Consider the following 12,363-nt stretch of genomic DNA (forward strand, 5'->3'; position numbering starts at 1 on the left):
AGGCAGAAGTTTAATCCACTGAGCCAGTCAGGTGCCCCAGAAAATTTGTATTTAAATGTGGAGCACAGACATGAAAACAAGTCAATCTATACTTGCGTTTGCAATAACTCAAACTCCAGAAGATCCAAATGAGATGAACACTAATACCTACTTCATAATAGGGACACCGAGACTTATCAGGATCAAAGCACTTACCCACAGTCACTCAGGATGCAGATGGGAAAGCCTGATCCCAGGTCTGCCTGAGGTCAAAGCCAAGGCTTTTGTAGGCTATACGATAGTGTGCCACAAAATAATAATGCAAATCGTATTACAGGAAAAAATTTATTTAAGAAAGAAATTGTGCTTAAGTAACTCAGCCTTTTATTCATATCAAGGCACTTGTCAAGATTCTTTGCCTATAATACTGACTGAAAGTGTGAAATGACAAACCTTTGTGAAAACTGCCAGAAAATTAAAGCCAGGAGACATGTGTCCTCATTTCAACCTTGCACTAGTAATGTGAACTTGGGGACTCTCATTCTAAATTTTTTCTGCAAAACAAAGACAATAAAGCCATTTTCTACTTCTGCACAGTCATTGAGAAACATAGAGGAAAAGATGCAGACAAAGGGAGAAAGAGTATGAGCCCTTGAAAAAATAAAATCACAAAGCCATTTTTATTAGAATGATAATATATATCCTGATTGAGTATATATTTGACCCTCCTTCATATTCTGAGTACGTGCCTGACTTATCCGTAATTTGACTATATTCTTGAATTACTTCGAAGCCTTCATCCTTCTATTCTCCATGTTTTTGATCAAACAGTAGAAACATTTAAAAGTTCTTTTGTATATAAAGCCCAAGGTTTCTTGTCATAGTAACCAATAAAATTTCTGAGACAATTTGACAATTTCAAATTAGATGAACACTAATACCTACTTCATAATAGGGACACCGAGACTTATCAGGATCAAAGCACTTACCCACAGTAAGTGGGTAAGACAATTTCAAATTGTCAAAAAGAGAATATATGGTTGACTTTTCTAAAATAAAATATCCCCAAACACTTACCTGACCTATACTTAAGAGCACATAAAATAGGGGCACCTGGGTGGCTCAGTGGGTTAAAGCCTCTGCCGTCGGCTCAGGTCCTGATCCCAGGGTTCTGGGATTGAGCCCTGCATCGGGCTCTCTGCTCAGCAGGGAGCCTGCTTCCCTTCCTCTCTCCCTACCTGCCTCTCTGCCTACCTGTGATCTCTGTCTGTCAAATAAATTAAAAAAAAAAAAGACTTTATTTAAAAAAAGCACATAAAATACACTTTACAGTTATTTTTAATCACATAAAATATATTTATACAAATGTAATAGTATAGTATACAGGCCATATTTTTCCTGGTTAACTATTTCTTGGATATACTTTCTGTCTGTCTGAAACAGGCTTTTGCTAACTCCTGTGCAAAGTTATCTTTAGTCCCTCCATTACTGCATGAACTATAAAGGGAAAAAAAAAAGCAAACAAACAAACAAAAAACAACCCAACAAACATCCAGACCTGGATGTATTGAAAATTATAGACTCTAAACATATTTAAAGTAAAAATGTACCCTGAATACACTGACTGGTGCAGGGTAAACTTTCTGTAAGATCTGGAGCCGCAACAGGAGACTATCACTAGACACCAGTATGGAATCCTAGAAGAAAAAAGAAGAAAGTGCAAAATAAATCATACTGACATGATTCTGATTATCTAACTCTTATTTCTTGATAGAGGGCGCTGTCCCCATGATTCCCATTAGTTTTCTACAAGTCTTATTGATTATCTCTTTGAAATCCTGCCCCTTTTTTTTAATCGCTGACTTACCTTATATTCTTGACAACTGAATCTTAATAGTTATCACTCCATTTCTGGAACGCTGATAAGTTGGGGTACTGTTGCCCCTAAACCTTTGTCCTCCTGGTTCAATCCATTTGACACTGCATTCTGAATAAGTCTCAGCACTGTCTTGATCTTACTATGACCACTCAAAACATTCCTTTAAACCCTACTTCCCACTTGACCAAGTCAAGACTACAACAGTTTGCTTACCTGTGAGCTTTGGAACCTTGTCTAGCCGTTCTCTGTATCATAGAAACAATGCATTCATTGTTTCTTTGAATAAGCTATTTTGTTCTTTTCACTCTCTGATTGTGTCTTTCCTCTTTTCATCTCCGCTTAATACTATCGTACTTTTTATGTCAGTTCAACTTCTGCCCTTCACAAATCTTCTGTGATTTAGCACAGTGCAGTAGGTAACCCTTTTAAAGTTCTTAATTTCATTTTCTTTAGCAAGTGAGATGTATTCTGAATAGGCCAGCGTAAGGAGGGTCAGGGATAGAAAGAAGAGCTCAGTCACTCTGAAGACTAACGGATGATGTTATCTTTTTTCCTCGGGATACTTTCAGGAGTTTCTCTTTGTCTGTTGTTTTCAGCAGTTCGAATGTAATATACTAATTATTTGTTTATGAATTTTGTTTGGCGTTTTCTGTAATTCATGAGTTTGCAGTTATATGCTTTGTCATTAATTCCAGAAAATTCTTAGCAATTAGTACTTCAGATATTCCTTCCACCCTATTCTGTTTTCTCTGTTCTGTTTCTCCCTATCTTTCTGGTTTTTTTCTCTGTTCTGTTTTTCTCTATTTTTCATTCATTTCAGTTTGGGTAATTTCTAGTCACCCATTTTCAAGTTCACCAATTTTTGTTGCCTCAGCAAAGTGTCTTGATGAGCCTGTCATAGGCATTCTTCATCTCTGTTACTGTACTGACTTTTAACTTTTCCATTTATTTATCTTTTTGCTGAAATTACCTGTACAAGCTTATATTTACCACCTATTCCTCTAGAGACTTTAACATCTTAATCTGCATATTTAAATTCCTTTTGAGATAGTTTAAATATCCAGGATATTTCTGAGTCTGGTGCCAATTTCTTTATAGCTTTAGAGTACATTTATTTCTTTGACTTTTCTTATGCCTCAAATTTTTGAACATGGCAACATAGCAAAAGGAATAACAAGTCTTAATCTATCTTTGTACAAATGTTACATTGAATTCTGAGCTATGGGAATTTAGGTCATCTCAGGGCGGCAAGGAAATACTGAAGCTGGAAAATGACAAATAGTTTTTGAGATAAATACTAGAATTAAATCGTTTTTGCTTGAATGTGGGCACATGGAATTTTCTGTTAGCCCTTTAGTGGGGATGAGATACTTGTTTTGTTACTATGGTTGCCCTCAGTGAACCAGAGGTTTGGAATTCCCGTAATGATACTTTGTGTTTTATGTTGGGAGCTGGTTTGCCAGACAATTTTTTTTTTTAAGTCTCTCTCCATCTTCATCTTTAGATTTTCCCTTTGTGATGTGCCATTCTTCAGGGAGAGTCGGCCTGTTTAGATCCCATAGTGGTATTTCACACTTTCTTGTACTTGACACGTGTAAGCCTGGGGGAGGTGGAAATGTTGGATGATTTGTGATTTGCTTTGACCAATAGAATGCAGTGAAAGCAATGGTGAGCCATTTCTCAGCCTAGACCTTAAGACACCTTGCAGTTTCTGCTCTCAGTCTTCTAGAGAGCAGACACTATGTGAACCCAAGCTCCAGCTAGCTTACGGAAGAGGCACATGGTGGAGAATCAGATGACAACCCAACAATTACCAAAACAGAGGTCATTCTAGACCATCCAATTTCAATTTAGCCACCAGCTGGCCAAAGTCACATTACTGAGCCAAGACAAGACTAACAGAAATCTGCCCAGCGAAGCCTAACCTTAACCGCTGACCCTCAAATTTTGAGCTCATAAGGGAATTTGTTCAAGCTGCTAAGTTTTGGGGTGTTTTGTAATATAGCAATAGACAATTGATACAAACATACTAGTAATTCAGACCAAAAAAAAAATGTTCAGATTTAAAGGTAATATTTGTGTTTTATAACCTTAAGTATAGTCCGAGACACTATCCTGTAATCAAACACATTAAAATGTATGTAATGAAAGTATGAGCATTCACACTCAAGAAGTTAAATAAGGACTATACATATACATATACAAGACTGTTAAATGAAATGGTAGGATAAATATTGAGTATAAATATTGAGTATAAATATTCTAGCACATCTTGTTCATAAAAAATGTAAATCAGATTTAATCCAAGATCTATAATACATATATGCATAAACATATACAGATGTATTTAGATATATGCACTAAATATCATTGAATCTGGTCACTTGAGGACATTAAAGAATAGTTTACCACTGTTGGCATGACCATTATCATTAGATTAGTATTAGACATCTGAGGATGTGTCAGGAACACAACTTTCAAATACAGAGCAACACTTAATAGGCAGGCTTTTTTAAAACTTCTTTCAGTGCCTTCTATCTACTCAACACAGATTTCTGTCTAAGCAGTCTCTTTTCTTTTTTTTTAAATTTTATTTTATTTTTTATTAACTTGCAATGTATTATTAGCCCCAGGGGTGCAGGTCTGTGAATCATCAGGTTTACACATTTCACAGCACTCACCATAGCACATACCCTCCCCAATGTTCATAACCCAACCACCCTCTCCCTACCCCTGAGCAATCTCTTTTCAATCAATTTCCATAACCATGTTCTCACTAATAAAAGCACATTTTGCAAGGTCGGCAATTAAATTATTACACATATTCACAATGTAATCAACTCAATTTTTCTCTCTCCTATTGAAAACCATCGCCATCATCAAAACTCTCTTCATAGTTACCGGTATTAATATTAACATCATGTTAGCACTCTTCCTATTAGTTAAGAAATTCAGAACAGGTGCATGGTTACAGTCTTACATTCTAGTTAGATATTTTATTGTTGGTAAGAAACTTCACTGTAACCTACAGAACACTTCTGGAAAAAAAAAATGTTATGCACTATTAGATACAATTTTTATTGCAGTTTCTCATAGGATTATCTTTAGTTTTTAATATTTACATTAGGCAATTAAACCAAGATTAATTAATAAAGTACTTAAGTGAATTCTAATCATTCTTCTTATAGAAACTATGTCCTCGAGATAATGCAATAAATAAGAAGAGGACCTAATCTAGACTACGAGTCAGGGAAGATTTTGCAGAATATTCCAGGATAAGCAGACATTAACCAAGAAAACTAGGGGAGGAATACTCTAACAGTAACTGAAAAACCTGGAAAATTCTGGAATATTAAAGACTGGGACATTGATGCGATTAATTAATGTTTCACTATTAAAATAATTATAAGGTGTTTGGAAATGAATAGAAAAATTACTAATGAGTCAGTTTAAGAACATTGCATAGAACCATGATCTCAAAGTCATTTTCCTTAGGACTTCAAGACTTACTATCAACCTTCTTTAACTCCCAATATTTTAGCTTAGTGCTCAGAATTGCCGTGATCTGGACCTTAAAAACTTCTTGAGGGGCACTGGCTGAGTTGTTGGTAGAGCATAGGACTCTTGATCTCTGGGTGAGTCAAGCCTCATGTTGGGCACAGAGCTTACTAAAACAAAACAAAACAACACACAAGAAAAAAACCTTTTGAAACTCAGCTCTCTCAATCAAACTAGACGTTATGATTCCTATAGATACTAAAGGAAATCTTTCCTCTTGATTAGTATACATTTTTCTGTGTGGGATTTAGCTTCCTTTCTGATCACCATTTTTAAAATGTTAACCTACCTTCCACACACAGCACAGTCCCTTCTTCTCTCTGCAGTTTTCCGTATCTACAAGAGAATTCTTCCTCTAAGCTCAGGCATTAGACCACTAGATGGGCACTTTAAATATCGTTGTATTGTAATTTATATTTAGATACCATCTGGCTTTCATTATGTTGTTTGGTGTATAAACAATCATTATAAATAAATAAAATGTTCACACAACCTAAAGTATAAAGTGTTGGTGTTCACAAGTAGTTCCATTGTAGACCCTGTTTTATTTGATGCATCCCATTACTTATCAAGTCTTACTGAGATTTAATTGTGTCTAACAATCACAATTCCACATGTAATTCTGCTGTTGGGTGGTGTTTTATAGATGTGAATTATGCTCGATTGGTTGATGATGTTAATCAATTCTTCTGGGTCATTCTTAATTTTCTTCCTACTTGTTCTCTTCATTATTGAGAGTGTGGTACTGAAGTTCCAATTAATGTTGTTGAATTGTAAATTTCTTCCTTTAATTTTGTTAGATTCTGTTTCATTTATTTTGGTGCTCTATTCATAAATGTGTACATATTTATCATTTTAAGTTAATTAAATTATAATTGCTATTTCTTCCTAACAAATTTACTTTTTTGTAGTTCCTAGGAAAAGTCTGCTGGGATTTTAATTAGAATTGGGTTTAATTAGAGAATTGAAGTTTTAACAACATTGATATTTCTAGTTGATAATCATGGTATATCTTTTCACTTATTTATGTCTTCTGTAATTTCTTCAACATTGTTGTAAACTTCAACAATGTTTACAGTTGTTGGTATTTATCTTTGCATATATTTTGGTAAATGTATCCCTAAAAATTTTATGTCTGGGAGAGTACTGTAAGAAGATTTTAAAAATTAATGTAATTTCCAGTTTTTCACTGCTAGTATGGAGAAATACAATTAAACATTGTATATACACCTTGATATCCTTTGGCTTTGCTAAATTTATGCAGTAGCTTCTTTTTTAAGAAATCTTAGTATTCCTATCTACAAAATCATGTTGTCCGAGAAAAAAGACTCTTGGTTTTTGTTTTCAATCTAAGCAATTTAATTTTTTTAATTTTATTGTACTACCTAGAGCCTCCAACAAAATATGGAAGTGGTAAGAGTGGATATTTTTACTTAGATTCTGGTCTTAAGTGAAATGCAATCCTCACCATTAAATGTTACCCATAGATTTTTCACAGATGTACTTTTTCATTTTGTGAAAGTAACTTTCTATTTCTGGTCTCCTTATTTTTAATCACAAAATGTGCTGAATTTTGTCAAGTGGGATTTCTAAACCTATGGGGATGATCTTACATTTTCCCCCCAAATCCTGTTAATAGAATAAATTACATTAGTTAATTTTCAAAGAGCAAATTAAGCTACTATGTTAGGATGAACTATATTTGTCCATAAGGTAGGACATATACATTTACTGGTTTATTATAAAGGATACAGCTCAGGAACAGCCAAATGGAAAAGACGCATCTGGCTGAGGTATTGGTTGGGGACGCGGAGGGGGGGGTTGGCTTGGAGCTTCCTCGCCCTCAGGATGCGACACCTTTCCAGCCCCTGCATCCATTCACCAACCTGGAAGCTCCAGGGACCCTTTTTATATATTGTCGAGTTCAATTTGCTAATGTTACAATTAGTTTGTTTGTATCTGCTCAGGAGGCACATTGGACTGTAATTTCCTATTCTTGTTTTCGGTGATGATAACAGGGTAAGACAATCCTCATAAGTGACTTGATAATTACTCTCTTCTATTATTTTCAGAAAGAGTTTGTGTAAGAATGTATTTTTTTTCCTCACATGTCTGAGAGAATTCACTAATGAAAACATCTGGGCCTGGAAAGTTTTTATTGTGTGCAGGGAAAGATATTTTTAAATTACATCTCCCATTTCTTTATTTAGTGTATGACTATTCAGATTTTCTATTTATTTCTGTGCCAGGTTTGTGTTTAAATCTTTCAAGAAAGTTATTAATTTTACTGGTTTTCAAGATTGCATAAATTTTTGTGTTGCTATCTTTTACTTTTTAAAAGATTTTATTTATTTATTTGACAGACAAAGATCACAAGTAAGCAGGCAGGCAGAGAGAGAGGAGGAAGCAGGCTCCCCACGGAGCAGAGAGCCTGATATAGGGCTCGATCCTAAGACCCTGGGATCACTACCTGAGCCGAAAGCAGAGGCTTTAACCCACTGAGCCACACAGGCTCCTTGTGTTACTATCTTTTAAGTATTGGTAAAATATGTAGTGATATCTCGTCTCATTCCTGATATTGGTAATTTGTGTCCTATTCTTTTTTCTTCACCAATCAAACTGCACATTTATCAATTGTATTGACTTTTGAAATTCATTTGTTCTGTTGATTTTCTTTGTTGTTCACCTATTTTATATTTAAGTGATTTATACATTTTAGTGTTTCCTTTTTATTTACTGTACTTTGTGTTCAATTTAATGTCTTTTTCATGGTTTCAGAAGACAGTTTAGGCCATTAATTGTGAGCCTTCTAAAAATTCTCATATAAGAATATAAGTTTTATATGAGTATACAAGGGTACTTTCTCCTAAGCACTACTTTAGTTGCATCTCACAAATTTTGATGTGTTGTACTTATTTTCATTGAACGAATTCTTTCCAATTTACATTATGCTTGCTTCTTTAGCTCATGAAATATTTAAAGGTGTGTTGTAGTTTTTTCGATATTAGGGAGGATATTCCAGATATTTTTCTTTTTTTAAGATTTTATTTATTTATTTGAAAGATACACCAAAAGAGGGAACACAAGCAGGGGAAGCAGAAAGGGTGAAGCAGATTCCCCATTGAGCAGGGAACCTGATGCAGAACTCGATCACGGGACCGTGGGACCATGACCTGAGTCAAAAGCAGACGCTTAACTGACTGAGCCACCCAGGCTCCCCACAGATATCTTGAAATTAATTTTTAATTTAGTTCTATACTCCCTGGAATGAGTTATTGTATAGGATATATATTACACATTTCAAAGCCTTTTTTATATCAAGGTTTGCTGTCGTTTTTTTGTTTGTTTGTTTTGGTTGACCATATAGTCTATCTTACAGAATATTTCAATAGCACTTGAAAAGAATGTGTGTTCTTACAATGTTGAGTGTCCTGAAAAGGACTCCCACAGTAGGATAACCAGGTAAGTATAGTTCAACACCCAGACCTTCTGTTTGTTCTTCCATCCAGCTCACTAAATGTCCTAAGTGTACATTGTATATGTACATGTATAATGCCATGATTATACATTAAAAGATATGGCCTAGGAACTATATATTTCTTTGTTAAAATTCCAAAACTGACTTCTTGTTACAGAAGTGTCGAGTCCCTTTCTCCTTCCAGTCTGGAAGCAGTTCTTCAAAAGCACATGAATCAAGGCAAGCTCCTGAGAATGTCTGAGCTCTGAATTATATGCTCTGAGTGGCGTTCTCTGCTAGACACACACACATGTCCTTTTCATGTTTAGTAGTCATGCTTTAGAGGAACAGCTACAGAAAGCCCTATAGGACCTACACCAATTAAAATACTACATGCACTTCTGCAAACCTCTCCATGTTCATTGTCCATTGCTCATCTTTATGCTGAGAATAAATAAAGAGTAGTAATTTGAGGGACAACAGAAGTTGAAGATCTGTTTGTACTCCACAGAAATAAATAACTTTTCTCAAGTTTTAAGGCATAAAAATACTGATACATTGGACAGATCAGCTTGTTAGTTTACCCACACTGTCACAGTAACCAGAAATCTCTCAACTGGACCCAACCAGAGGACTGTCTAATGGCTTGCCACCACCATCTGCTGCGAAGCACTGACCCCTCTCATACCAACTTGGTCAATTCTTCCCTCTCCCTCTGCACCTGCCCCACATGTGATATGTAGACCAGTAGAGACTTCTGGTCCCATAGGGAGGCAGGAAAAGAAATGCATCCCACAAGCTTCAGGTAATGGGTTGAGCGTGTGCTTTCTTCTCACCTAGTCATGGTGAGTCTGGGACCCAGTGGGAGAGGCCCACCCTCACTGAGCCTTTGTGCTACTCTTGTCATACATTTGATTTCTACATGTGTTATAAGCCACCCATGCCAACTAATTATTATTCTTGCTTTAAGCAGTCACTTATACTTTAAAGGTTTTATTTTTTTTTTAATGAAGAAAAATGTCTTCCGTATTTTCTGCATGAATATCATGTCCAGTGCCCTTTCTTCTTGGGTATTGTTAAGCTTCAGCTACCTGGGGCTGGTTTTGTCCAGCCCTTTGATGTTTCACCTTATGTTCACCTAGGTTGTGTCAAGGCATAGACTCCAGGGAACTCTATACAGACTTCCGGATTCCTCTCTGATGCTCTGTGATGCAAGTGCCAGCTTCCTGCCCTCCATAAACTCTGTTCTCTTCCTCCTGAACTCAACTTAATTGCCATGTTCTGCTTGAGCTCCCCTTACTTGCCCTTTGGTCAGGAAAGTGCCTCATGGCAGGAAGCTTGGGCACCTTGAGAGCTCATCCTGTATGTTTTGCTTTTCTTGGGGATAGCAGTACCCTATTTCCTGGCACTGTCCAAAACCACGTTTACTGTTTATTTTGTTTCATTTTTCAGGTGTTTACAAAGAGAAGACAAATCCAGGGCTAATTTGTCTAACATGGTTAGAAGATGATAGTCTTTAATCTTCTGTAGATTCATTTTATCAGTGTTAAAAATAGTTACTTTATACTCTCAGTTACTAAATTTTAATTGTTCTTTTAATCACAAACAGATGTTAATTTTATCATATCTTATTTTGCCTTTGGATAATTACATTTTATTTAATCTATTAGCATGAAAAATTTCAGATATGAATTTTTCTAATATTAATTAATTCCTATATTCTTGAGTTACACCTGTTATGTTTTTTTCTCTTTTTAGTTCCTATTTAACTTAATGTGTTAATGATTTGTTTAGGATACTTGCATCTATATTCATAGGTAAAATGGGTTTTTTATTTTACTTTCTCGTGATAGCTTTGGCTGTTTTTGTTATTAGGGTTCTGATCTCTAGAAAAGCAATGCCCAAAAGAACTTTCTGTAATGATGGGAAAGTTCTATTATCTTGTGATGTCCAGTATGATGACCAGTAATCACAGATAGTTATTGAGCATTTAGAAATGTGACTGATGTTACTGGGGAAATGAATTTTGCTTTATTCACTATAGTCACATATGTTAATGGCTACCATATTGGACAGCACTGTTCTAGAATACACTGACAGTATTCTCACTTAATCCATTATTCCATTATAGAGTTCAAATAAAATCAGAATTATATGTGTCTTAAAATTTTTGCAAAACCTGCCTTTATAATCTGTTTCTTATGTGTGAAGATGTTTAACTACTTATTAAATTAGAAAATAGTGAAAAGGGGTGCCTGGGTGCCTCAGTTGGTAAGCGACTGTTTTCAGCTCAGGTCATGATCCCGGAGTCCTGGGATCGAGTCCCATATCAGGTTCCCAGCTCCATGGGGAGTCTGCTTCTCCCTCTGACCTTCCCTCTCATGCTCTCTCACTCTGTCTCTCTCTCTCTCTCTCTCTCTCTCTCAAATAAATAAATAAAATATTTTAAAAAAAGAAAATAGTGAAAAGATGGTTGAAGCCTTATACTTCATTTTAAGTAAGTTATGGTAAATGTTTTTCTATGAATTTACCTATTTCACCAAGTGTTCCAGTGTGATTGAATATATATGTAATGATTGTCTCCTATCTTAATAATAATTCATGTTGTAGAGATTATTTTATTTGATATTATAGATATAAGAACTCTCTTGTTCATCTATTTCTACCATCTTAATTTTTTATTTCATTTTTGTCACAGTTTATCAGAATTTGAGACTTCTCTCTACTTTAAAAATATAGCCTACTTCAATAATATATTGACTCATTCTCCAATCCCTCCAGGTCCCATCATGTTGATACTATCTACCATTTTCATTTTGGATATATACATATATTTTAAGTTATGCTTATATATAAATATGTGGTATATAAAATATGTGCATATATATTTATATATCTATAATGTACATTATACACATATATACTTTTGTAATTTATCTTTGGTATTTTTCTAAAACAAAAAGAAATTTTACCAAGGTTTTAATTAATTTTATTCATTTACCCACATGAACTTCACAGATCTCTGGCAACATCTCTTGGACTTATCCTTTCTCTTGTTTAAAATACTTGATCCAAAACTTATTCAATGCTATTCTTTGTGTAAAATTTTGAAGGTCTTAGAGTTCAGAAAAAATATTTAGTTATGTCCTGAAATTTAATTGACAGTTTGACTACATATAAAATTCTAGGATCTAAGCGTTTTACTTCATTGCTATGGAAACACTACTCCATTGTCCCTTTGTATGCACTTAGTGGTGAATTATCTAAGACACTTGATTATTATATGCGATTTGATATTTCTCTGCAGGTTTTTAGACTATCATGATTTTTTATATTCTTAAATTTGTTATTATATATCTAAGTATGAGTCTCTCTTTTTCCCCCTCCTTTTTTCTACTTTACTTTGTTTTCCCTCATTTTTCAGAATTCTGAGAAACGTATTTTTAATCTGAATATCTTAAAACACATTTTTGGTCTCATTTTTCTGTGG

The sequence above is a fragment of the Mustela putorius genome, unplaced genomic scaffold (assembly GCF_011764305.1).
Source record: "Mustela putorius furo isolate JIRA1106 unplaced genomic scaffold, ASM1176430v1.1 tig00003863_pilon_pilon_pilon, whole genome shotgun sequence".
In the NCBI taxonomy this organism is placed as follows: domain Eukaryota; kingdom Metazoa; phylum Chordata; class Mammalia; order Carnivora; family Mustelidae; genus Mustela; species Mustela putorius.